The sequence below is a fragment of the Berghia stephanieae genome, chromosome 11 (assembly GCF_034508935.2).
Source record: "Berghia stephanieae isolate SIO BIC M18660-M18661 chromosome 11, UCSD_Bste_1.3, whole genome shotgun sequence".
Lineage (NCBI taxonomy): Eukaryota > Metazoa > Mollusca > Gastropoda > Nudibranchia > Aeolidiidae > Berghia > Berghia stephanieae.
In genome coordinates, this window is record NC_088370.1 from 44,003,621 (window position 1) to 44,014,055 (window position 10,435).

The window sequence follows — 10,435 nt, forward strand, 5'->3', positions numbered from 1 at the left end:
GGAAAAATCCTAAGAATCAAAATGAAAGGTAAACAGCAAGCTCGCTTGAGCAAAACAATGGCAGAAAACTAATTTGTGCGGGAATTAATTAGGCTAATTACCATTGTTCCTTATAATTAAGTACCCAATCAGTGAAGAAACTAGAAACGGTCAACCAGTTTGTTTACAACATGAGGCAATCGAGATGTGCTTGTAGCAATCATTTAACTTTCGATTTGAAAGTGTCTACATAACGCACTTCCGGTGTTCGAAATTTTCTTTTTCATACTTTTACTGTCCTCCAGGTAATAAATTTGGCCAATTCTGGCTTAGACGAAACAGTGAAAATCATAAGTAAATAATAAGTAATATATTTAATTTAATGTTCAGCGGCTCAGTTAAAATTGGCTACCATTGGGATCACGACAGCTTTGGAAAGGGAAAATAATTTCACGAATGCTGTGTGAAAACACACTGGGATGTGTTCAGACACGGCAATTCTAAAAGCGTCGCTTAGCCTTGGCAATATATCCATCCTTAATATAAACGGCTCATTAGCTATACGCAGCGATGTGGAACATTCCTAATTAACTTTACGGTCATTCGACTACGGTTCATGAATTATTTCTTTCTTCAATTGTTTCTTTCCTTTTAAAAAATATTTGAATTTGACAAATTGACCGATTTCAGTTAATTGAGTGAGTATTAACAGTTCTATGTGCGATCACGTGATAGCCGCGAGGTCAGACTTGCCTGGGTCAATGACGCAAGAGACGACTCCCACTTGTTCAAAACATCACATGTCGCATGAAATGGAACCGAGGTACGGTTTGCCTAATGACGGTTGTATCAACCTTGCACGTCTAACAGTCATGCGAATGTAACCATAACTCACCAAATTGCACGGTGTCGATGCAAAGCATTTAGTTAAAATACTCATAACATCCACCAGGTGGATAAAACTCATCATTCAAGGGCCAAATTCATTGGTGACGCCAACAGGAACGCCAAATTATTATTATTATTATTATTATTATTATTATTATTATTATTATTATTATTATTATTATTATTATTATTATTATTATTATTATTATTATCATTATTATTATTATTATTATCATTATTATTATTGTTGTTGTTGTTGTCATCATCATCTTGATGTCTACAAGTTATTTTGACATTTGGGATGGGCCGATAACATTGTTTACAGAAAATTGAGACACTTGTGCACGCCTTATGACCTAAGCAAGCGTAAGGTTTAACTGGATGGGGCATGGGTTGTTTTGATTTGTCTGTATTTGAACAGGGCTAAATAAAAAACGTGTAAATCAGACGTGCACAAGTGTCTCAATATTCTGTTAACAGTTTTATCAGCCCATCCCAAATGTCAAAATAACTTGTAACCATCATCATATGAGATTTTTTGGACCGTATTGGAGGTTTTCTGCGACGCCATATTATATGATGTAGTGGTGGTAGGGATGATGATGTGGTGGTGGTGGTGGTGTTTGTGGTAGTGGTGGTAGGGATGATGGTGTGGTGGTAGTGGTGGTGGGGATGATGGTGTGGTGGTGGTGGTGTTTGTGGTAGTGGTGGTAGGGGTGATGGTGTGGTGGTAGTGGTGTTGTGGTGTGGTGGTAGTGGTGTTTGTGGTAGTGGTGGTAGGGATGATGGTGTTGTGGTAGTGGTGGTAGGGATGATGGTGTTGTGGTAGTGGTGGTAGGGATGATGGTGTTGGTAGTGTGGTAGGATATGGTGTTTTGGTAGTGGTGGTAGGGATGAGGTGTGGTGGTAGTGGTGTAGGGATGATGGTGTTGTGTGGGTGTAGTGTGTGTGGTAGGGATGATGGTGTTGTAGTTGTAGGATATGGTGTATGAGTGTAGGATATGGTGTGGTGGTAGTGGTGTTGTATAGGGATGATGTGTTGTGGTATGTGTAGGTGAGGGTGTTATAGGTGGTAGGGATGATGTGTTGTGTAGTGTGGAGGATAGTTGGGTAGGTGGTAGATATGGTGTTGTGTAGTGTTAGATGATGTGTTGTTGTATTGTGTGGTAGGGATGATTGGTGTGTGGTTGTGGTAGGATATGGGTTTGTGGTATGGTGGTAGGGATGAGTTGTGGTAGTGTGGTAGGATATGTTTGTGAGTTGTAGGTAGATGTGTGTGGTAGTGTGTAATGATGTTTTGTGGTAGTGTGGTAGGGATATGGTGTTTGTAGTGTGTAGATATGGTGTGTGTATGGTGTAGGGATGATGTGTGTTGGTGGTAGTGGTGTAGGGTGATATGGTGTTGTGGTGGTAGGGATGATGGTGTTGTGTGGTAGTGGTGGTAGGGATGATGGTGTGTGTTTGTGTGGTAGGGAGATGGTGTGGGTAGTGGTGAGGTGATGGTGTTGTGGTAGGGGTGATGTGTTTGTGTAGTGGTGGTAGGATGATGGTGTGTGGAAGTGGTGTAGGGATGATGTGTGTTGGTGATGTGTATGTGTGGTAGGGAATGTGTTGTGGTAGTGTGGTAGGATGATGGTGTAGTGTGGTAGGATGATGGTGTTTGTGGTAGTGGTAGGGAATGGTGTTTGTGGTAGTGGTGGTAGGGATGATGGTGTTGTGGTAGTGGTGGTAATATGTGGGTAGTTGGTAGGATGATGGTGTGTAGTGGTGTAGGGATGATGGTGTGTGTTGGTTAGTGGTGGTAGGTGATGGTGTTTGTGTAGTTGTTGTTGGTAGGGAATGATGGTTTGTGGTATGTGTTTTGGTAGGATGATGGTTTTTGTGGTATGTGGTGTAGGGATGATGGTGTTGTGTGTAGTGGTGGTGGGATGATGGTGTGTGTGGTAGGGAGATGGTGTGGGGTATGGAGTTGGTGTGTGTGGTATGGTGGTAGGATGATGGTGTGTGGTAGTGGTGGTTGTGGTAGTGTGTATGGTGTTATGTGTGTGTAGTGTGGTAGGGATGATGTGTGTTGGGAGTGGTTGGTAGGGATGATGGTGTTTGTGGTAGTGGTGGTAGGGATGATGGTGTGTGGTAGTGGTGGTAGGGATGATGGTGTTTGTGTAGTGGTGTAGGGATGATGGTGTGGTGTAGTGGTGGTAGGATGATGGTGTGTTTGTGGTAGTTGGTGGTAGGGATGATGGTGTTTGTAGGTAGTGGTGTAGGGGATGATGTGTGTGGTAGTGGTGGTAGGGATGGAGGTGTGTGTGGTAGTGGTGGTAGGGGTGATGGTGTTTGTGGTAGTGGTGGAGGATGATGGTGTGTGTAGTGGTGTAGGATGTGGTTGTGGTGTTGTGGTGTGGGATGATGGGTTTGTGTAGTGGTGGTAGGTGATGTGTTGGTTGGTAGTGGTGGTAGGGATGATGTGTTTGTGGTAGTGGTGGTAGGATGATGGTGTGGTGGTAGTGGTGGTAGGGATGGGTGTGTTGGTGGTAGGTGGTAGGGATGAGGTGTGGTGGTAGTGGTGGTAGGGATGATGGTGTGGTGGAGTGGTTGTGGTGATGGATGGTGGGTGTGGAGGATGGTGGATGTGGGGATGATGTGTGTGAGTGTAGGATGATGGTGTTTGTAGTAGTGGTGGTAGGGATGATGGTGTGGTGGTAGTGGTGGTAGGGATGATGGTGTTTGTGGTAGTGGTGGTAGGGATGATGGTGTGGTGGTAGTGGTGGTAGGGATGATGGTGTGGTGGTAGTGGTGGTAGGGATGATGGTGTTTGTGGTAGTGGTGGTAGGGATGATGGTGTTTGTGGTAGTGGTGGTAGGGATGATGGTGTTTGTGGTAGTGGTGGTAGGGATGATGGTGTGGTGGTAGTGGTGGTAGGGATGATGGTGTGGTGGTAGTGGTGGTAGGGATGATGGTGTGGTGGTAGTGGTGGTAGGGATGATGGTGTTTGTGGTAGTGGTGGTAGGGATGATGGTGTTTGTGGTAGTGGTGGTAGGGATGATGGTGTTGTTTAGTGGTGTGGTGGTAGGGATGATGGTGTTTGTGGTTAGTGGTGGTAGGGATGATGTGTGTGGTAGTGGTGGTAGGGATGATGGTGTTTGTAGTAGTGGTGGTAGGGATGATGGTGTGGTGGTAGGGATGATGGTGTTTGTGGTAGTGGTTGTAGGGATGATGGTGTTTGTAGTAGTGGTGGTAGGGATGATGGTGTGGTGGTAGTGGTGGTTGGGATGGTGGTGTTATGTGGTGTGGTGGTAGGGATGATGGTGTGTGGTAGTGGTGGTAGGGATGATGGTGTGGTGGTAGTGGTGGTAGGGTTGAGGTGTGTGGTAGTGTGTAGGATGTGGTGTGTGGTAGTGTGGTAGTGATGTTGGTGGTAGTGGTGGTAGGGATGATTGGTTGTTTGTGGGTGTGGTTGGTGTAGGGATGATGGTGTTTGTGGTAGTGGTGGTAGGGATGATGGTGTTTGTGGTAGTGGTGGTAGGGATGATGGTGTGGTGGTAGTGGTGGTAGGGATGATGGTGTGGTGGTAGTGGTGGTAGGGATGATGGTGTGTGTGGTAGTGTGTGTGGTGGTAGGTGGAGTGGGGTTTGTGGTAGTGGTGGTAGGGATGATGGTGTGGTGGTAGTGGTGGTAGGGATGATGGTGTGGTGGTAGTGGTGGTAGGGATGATGGTGTGGTGGTAGTGGTGGTAGGGATGATGGTGGGTGTGTGGTTAGGTGTGGTGGGTGTAGTGTGTGGATGATGGTGTTTGTGGTAGTGGTGGTAGGGATGATGGTGTGGTGGGAGTGGTGGTAGGGATGATGGTGTGGTGGTAGTGGTGGTACGGTCATCCCCATGACAGGCAAAAAGAAGAGAGAAAAAAGAACTATAGAGATAAGAAATGTTCTCACCCCATCGCCATGACAGGCAAAAAGAAGAGAGAAAAAAGAACTAGATAAGAAATGTTCTCACCCCATCCCATGACAGGCAAAAAGAAGAAGAAAAAAAAAAGAACTATAGATAAGAAATGTTCTCACCCCATCTCATGACAGGCAAAAAGAAGAAGAAAAAAAAGATAACATCTAAATACTACAAGAAACTAAAATTAGACCATTATTATGACACCTGCCTTGTAATTGCCTTCAGTTTACTGTGATTGTGACTCAGTGGCTGATTTCCTGGGCTTGACGAGACGTTCAATTCAGATAACAATAATCATATCTAGTCATAGTCATGGAATAGAAATCAAGCTGTTGATAGACGTCTAGTCTAGTCGGTGTGTAATTTATTGTGTGCGCGATTATGTCAGACTGACACAAAATTGATCTAAATCTAACACACGACTGGGCTCATCATTCAATGCAGGCAGATTCTCCTCTTCATCTCGAGTGTCAGTGTTCTTCATTCAATCTAGATCAATTATTTATTTACTCGGATAGGTAGCAAGGACAACTCTAATTCTCATGCCCTCCCATCAAATCAAAACAAACTTAGCGGACTTACTCAAGCGCTAGCGGAAGTGAACTTAAAATTTAAACTTTACACTTTGAACTACTGGGTTCATGGGTCATTTGCTTAACTCGGTGTAAAATGGAGTGTAAATTAGTGTTCAACATTCGTGACGTCATTTCCCTCGTAACTTAGTGACTGGTTCAAAACTATCAGAACAATGGCAGACGCCCTTATGAAATACTTCTCCGACGAGCATAAAAGTGTATCCAGAGGAGAAAAACATAAATATGATCATGTATTGACTTTTATACATTTTTGATGATTGGTATATCAATACTTTAAAAAAGTAAATATAGCAATCACGTCTATTTCTTCTTCCCCTCCCCCCTTCTTTTTGTGAGTGTACTATTACACAACCTAATTCAGATTAACGGAAGGTAAAAACAATACCCGATATTCTAACTCCCGCTAAAACAAAATCGAAACTCCGAATCTTCATGTCTTTAAAAAGGAATCAGTTGTAACTAGGTAAGTAGCACAATTTTTATTCTAAGACAACACGTTATTGTTGATTATTGGTGTTTTTAATCAAATAGCCATGGCCTACCGCATTGGGGTCAACGGGAAATAACGACCGGTTCCCAGTACTTTCCTAGCAAGTTTGAATGACGTAGCTAACATATAGCGTCACTCGGGTTTGATCGCGTCATTTCATACGTCAATAACTAGCCTCATACTCAACCCAAACAGCTTAAATAAACTGTTTGCTGATTGGCTGAAACTAATAATATCAACCAATCAAACTTCGGCTTTTATTTCATAAAGAACACAATGGAATTTTTACTGAATCAAGGTCGGGTCTGTGTTACGTTTCTACAACTGATGCCGTGTCACTTGGAAAAGGTGTGTTACGTTTAAACGACCGCGGCGTAAGTGAGGTGGGAATGGTGTGTTACGTTTATACAGCGGTCGAGGATCGGGTATTAAGTCTATACTTACCTACTATCGTTACGTCATGCAAATGGCGGATTTTTGGCGGATCTTGGGCAAATGTCGCAGGTGAAGTAGAATAACGTTAGCGAATTTGGCGGATTTCTGGCATAAAGTTGGCGGGATTTCTGCAAAGGCACCTGGCAACACTGCCCAGCACGCGGAGCCACAGACCACAGATAACGCAGGACGGGAGTCTGTGCCACAGACTATGAGCTTTGCGAGGGGCAGCGTGGCCCAGCGGTAGTTCTTAGATCTTTCCTGCGTACCTAGGTTCAAATACCCACTGCGCTGTGTGGCGTTGAGCAAGTCACCTCGTCCTAGCTCAATGTGCTGCACTGCGGCTGACGCTGGGTTATTCCAGTCTTCCCTTGAAATAGACCCTGATGAATGAATAAAGGCAATGCTATAGAAACCTAGATAACCACGCCTCTCGGACAGTCGTCAAAATGTAAACGACAATGGCAGTGATTGGTAAACATAGCGAACTACACCGATTTTTCTATCGATGATATGTGTATAAGTAAAATTAACAACTGTTCTACCGCTTGATCAATAGAAGAAGAGCAGAAAACTATGTGTAAACTTAAACGTTTATAATATGATCGAGAAAATCGTGTGATAATTGGAATCAATAGTCTGATGTCACGTCCGCTAGCAACCATCAGCTTGGTTCTAAACGAAAAAAATCGGTACTTTTTTTCCTTCATATTGCTAGAACGTTTCCCCATGTCATGTGATCAGAATGTATAAAAGTCAAAACATGATCAGATTTATAATATTTTTCTCCTCTGGATACACTTTTATGCTCGTCAGAGAAATATTTCATAAGGGCAGTAATGGAGATAATGACGTCCACCATTGTTCTGATAGTTTAGAACCAGTTGCTATGTGTCATTACGAAGGAAGTGACGTCACGACTGTTGAACCCCATTGTGAGTTGTAATCAACAGCTCAACCAATAGACTCATGTGTTTCCGTGAGTACTTCTAACAACAACTCACTTTTCATATTCGTTTGGTGATCGTCATCTTCTTTTGTGACGTCATATTTTGGTCAGTATCAGCGTAACCATCGTTATGTTATAGCCTGATACTGGAACCCAAAAGGACTGGCAGTTCGACGTCATTATTTTGTTTTTGCACCGCCTAGTGAGTTATCGTTAGTAGAGCTCATGGACACAAGTTATTTCATTGGTTGAACTATTGAATACAACTCACGATTTGTTTTCTTTTGTGGCCAAAGACTGGCATTTTGACGTCCTTTTTAGGTCAATGTCAGGCTATAAGTTAACGATGGCTACGGCCTGATACCGTGGCATTCGTAAAGCTATGGCCTGATACTGACCTAAAAAGGACGTCAAAATGCCAGTCTTTGGCCACAAAAGAAAACAAATCGTGAGTTGTATTCAATAGTTCAACCAATGAGACCACTTGTTTCCATGAGCTCTACTAACGACAACTCACTAGGCGGTGCAAAAAAACAAATAATGACTTCAAAATGCCTGTCTTTTTGGTCTCCGTGTCAGGCTATAACTAAACGATTGCTACGATCAGGCCTTGGGTTTTCGACGGCCACGCATCAACATCAGTAGGATGGTCAGCTCCATGTCTGGAACTGGAAGGATGTCCAGATGTCATAAGCCGTGAACGAAATTGGATTATAACAAGAACACGGAGAACTAAAGCTGCTGTAGTGGTATGACACAAGCATTCGGATCAGAAGGTCTTGTGTTCGAGTCTCGCTCTGAGAGGCGCATGGTTGAGCCCTTCAAAAAAGCTCTTAACTCACATTCTGTATCTGTATGGTTGGCGCTGAAGAAAACAATGGTCTGGTTGTATTTGTGCGGCGTCCTCATTGGGCGCGGGCCCATGTCAGTCGGGCCTTGAAATCGTTTAGGTGTGGTGCCATGATGACCAGTTCATCCAGCCCATTCCACTCCGAGATAGTTCTAATGAAGAAAGAATTTCTGTAGTTTTGTGTTCTTGTCTGTGGGATTTTGAAGAAGTTCGAATTGTTTGTGGCGTATCTCTCAATGGGGTTTTCAGTTATGTGGTTGGCAAAAGTAAGTGCTCGGATTTTTCTTTTGTTTGGTCGTGGCGTGAAAAAGGAGTCTGCCTTTATTGATGGTATTTGATCTGTTATAATCTTGAACATGAATGACAGACGGGTTTCTTTTCTTCTTTGTTGGAGGCTGATGAGGTTTCTTTCTTCTAACATTTTTGTCATGCATCCTGGGTTCTGCTCTTATAGTTCCCAGTTATGAACCGGCGCCTTGTCTCTGGACTCTCTCAAGTTTTTGAATATCCTCTTTCAGGTAGGGGTCCCAGGCAACTGCTCCGTATTCCAATTGTGATCTCACAAGTGCGATGTAGGCGTTTTGTTTGCATGACGTTGGGGAGTGGCTAAGATTTCGGCGGAGAAACGCGAGGGTGGAGCTTGCCTTTTGGGTTATTTTGTTAATGTGTTTCCCCCATTTCAAGTCCTTTGAGAAGGTGATGCCAATGTATTTTCATAGACGACCCATGCGGAATGCGCTTCCCAATACTTCATCTATTCCCCCAACAGACCACACGGAGACAAATTTTTATTTATTCAGTACCAGTTGTCTGTTAGGCATCATTTTTGTACTAACACTCTTCCAAAATCCACCATTGCCTCCCGGCAGGTACTCATTCACATGTTCATATTTATTTTTAAATATTTGCTACCAATTTTACATCATAAATAATGATCTACCCGGTCTGGGAAATAAGGAATATTAATGGTATACCTTTAGTTAAAATGCTCACAACTTCCGCCTACATCACTCATTCGTCTTTAGTGTTTCATTGATAAAGGGGAAACCCGAAACATCCTCATCCTTCGTCTTCGTTAGTTAAATCAAAGCTTACATTCCATATGACTTGTTATTTCTTTCTTTAAACTTTGAGCAGAAACATTTGCTTACTTACTTATAGAAGAACATAAGGTGTCAAAGCAGCACCATTTGGTGGAACATGCGGTGCCAAATCAGCACCATTTGCTGGAACATAAGGTGCCAAAGCAGCACCATTTGGTAGAACATATGGTGCCAAAGCAGCACCATTTGGTAGAACATAAGGTGCCAAAGCAGCACCATTTGGTAGATCATGCGGTGCCAAATCAGCACCATTTGGTAGAACATAACGTGCCAAAGCAGCACCATTTGGTAGAACATAAGGTGCCAAATCAGCACCTTTTGCATATGCCATAAGATCACATGGTAACATAACTCTACAATGGAAAAATAAAACCTTGATCATTTATAACAAGCGTAATATCCACTAAACGTGTTCAAGGCAATTTACATGGGGTTCCAAGCCAACAACAATACTTAAACATGTAGGACGAGACTTGATATCTGTTAGGCGATATTACAATTTTTTCCCCAACAGCGACGTCGTTAAAAAAAGCCATGTATTCATTTTACACCTGAGTATAGTGAGAGAATGTGAGTAAGGATTCTTTTCCAAGGATTAAAAAATGTGCTGCTCAGAGAGGAATTCAATCCCTGGCCTTCCAGTCCAAAGACGAGTATCATACCTCTAGACCACAATGAAAGAAAATAAAACATACGAGAAAATATTTTGTTCATTTATTTTTGTTTGTTGATTTTTATTATTCCAATAATAATAATAATAATAATAATAATAATAATAATAATAATAATAATAATAATAATAATAATAATAATAATAATAATAATATAATAATAATAATAATAATAATAATAATAATAATAATATAATAATAATAATAATAATAATGATAATAATAATAATGATAATAATAATAATAATAATAATAATAATAATAATAATAATAATAATAATAATAATAATAATAATAATAATAATAATAATAATAAGTGGTTATTATTTACAAACTTTGTCATAATATCAATCGTGATTATAAATAAATACAACTATCTGTTTGGGCTTTTAAGGGTTTCACGGCTCTTGCTATAGATAGATATATATAGGTCATTTGAGCCGCAGTAAAACTGAAGAAAATGAAATTCTAGCTTAACAATTTAAAGGATTAGAGAAAAGTAAGGAATAGAGAAGAGATGTAGATTCCAAGA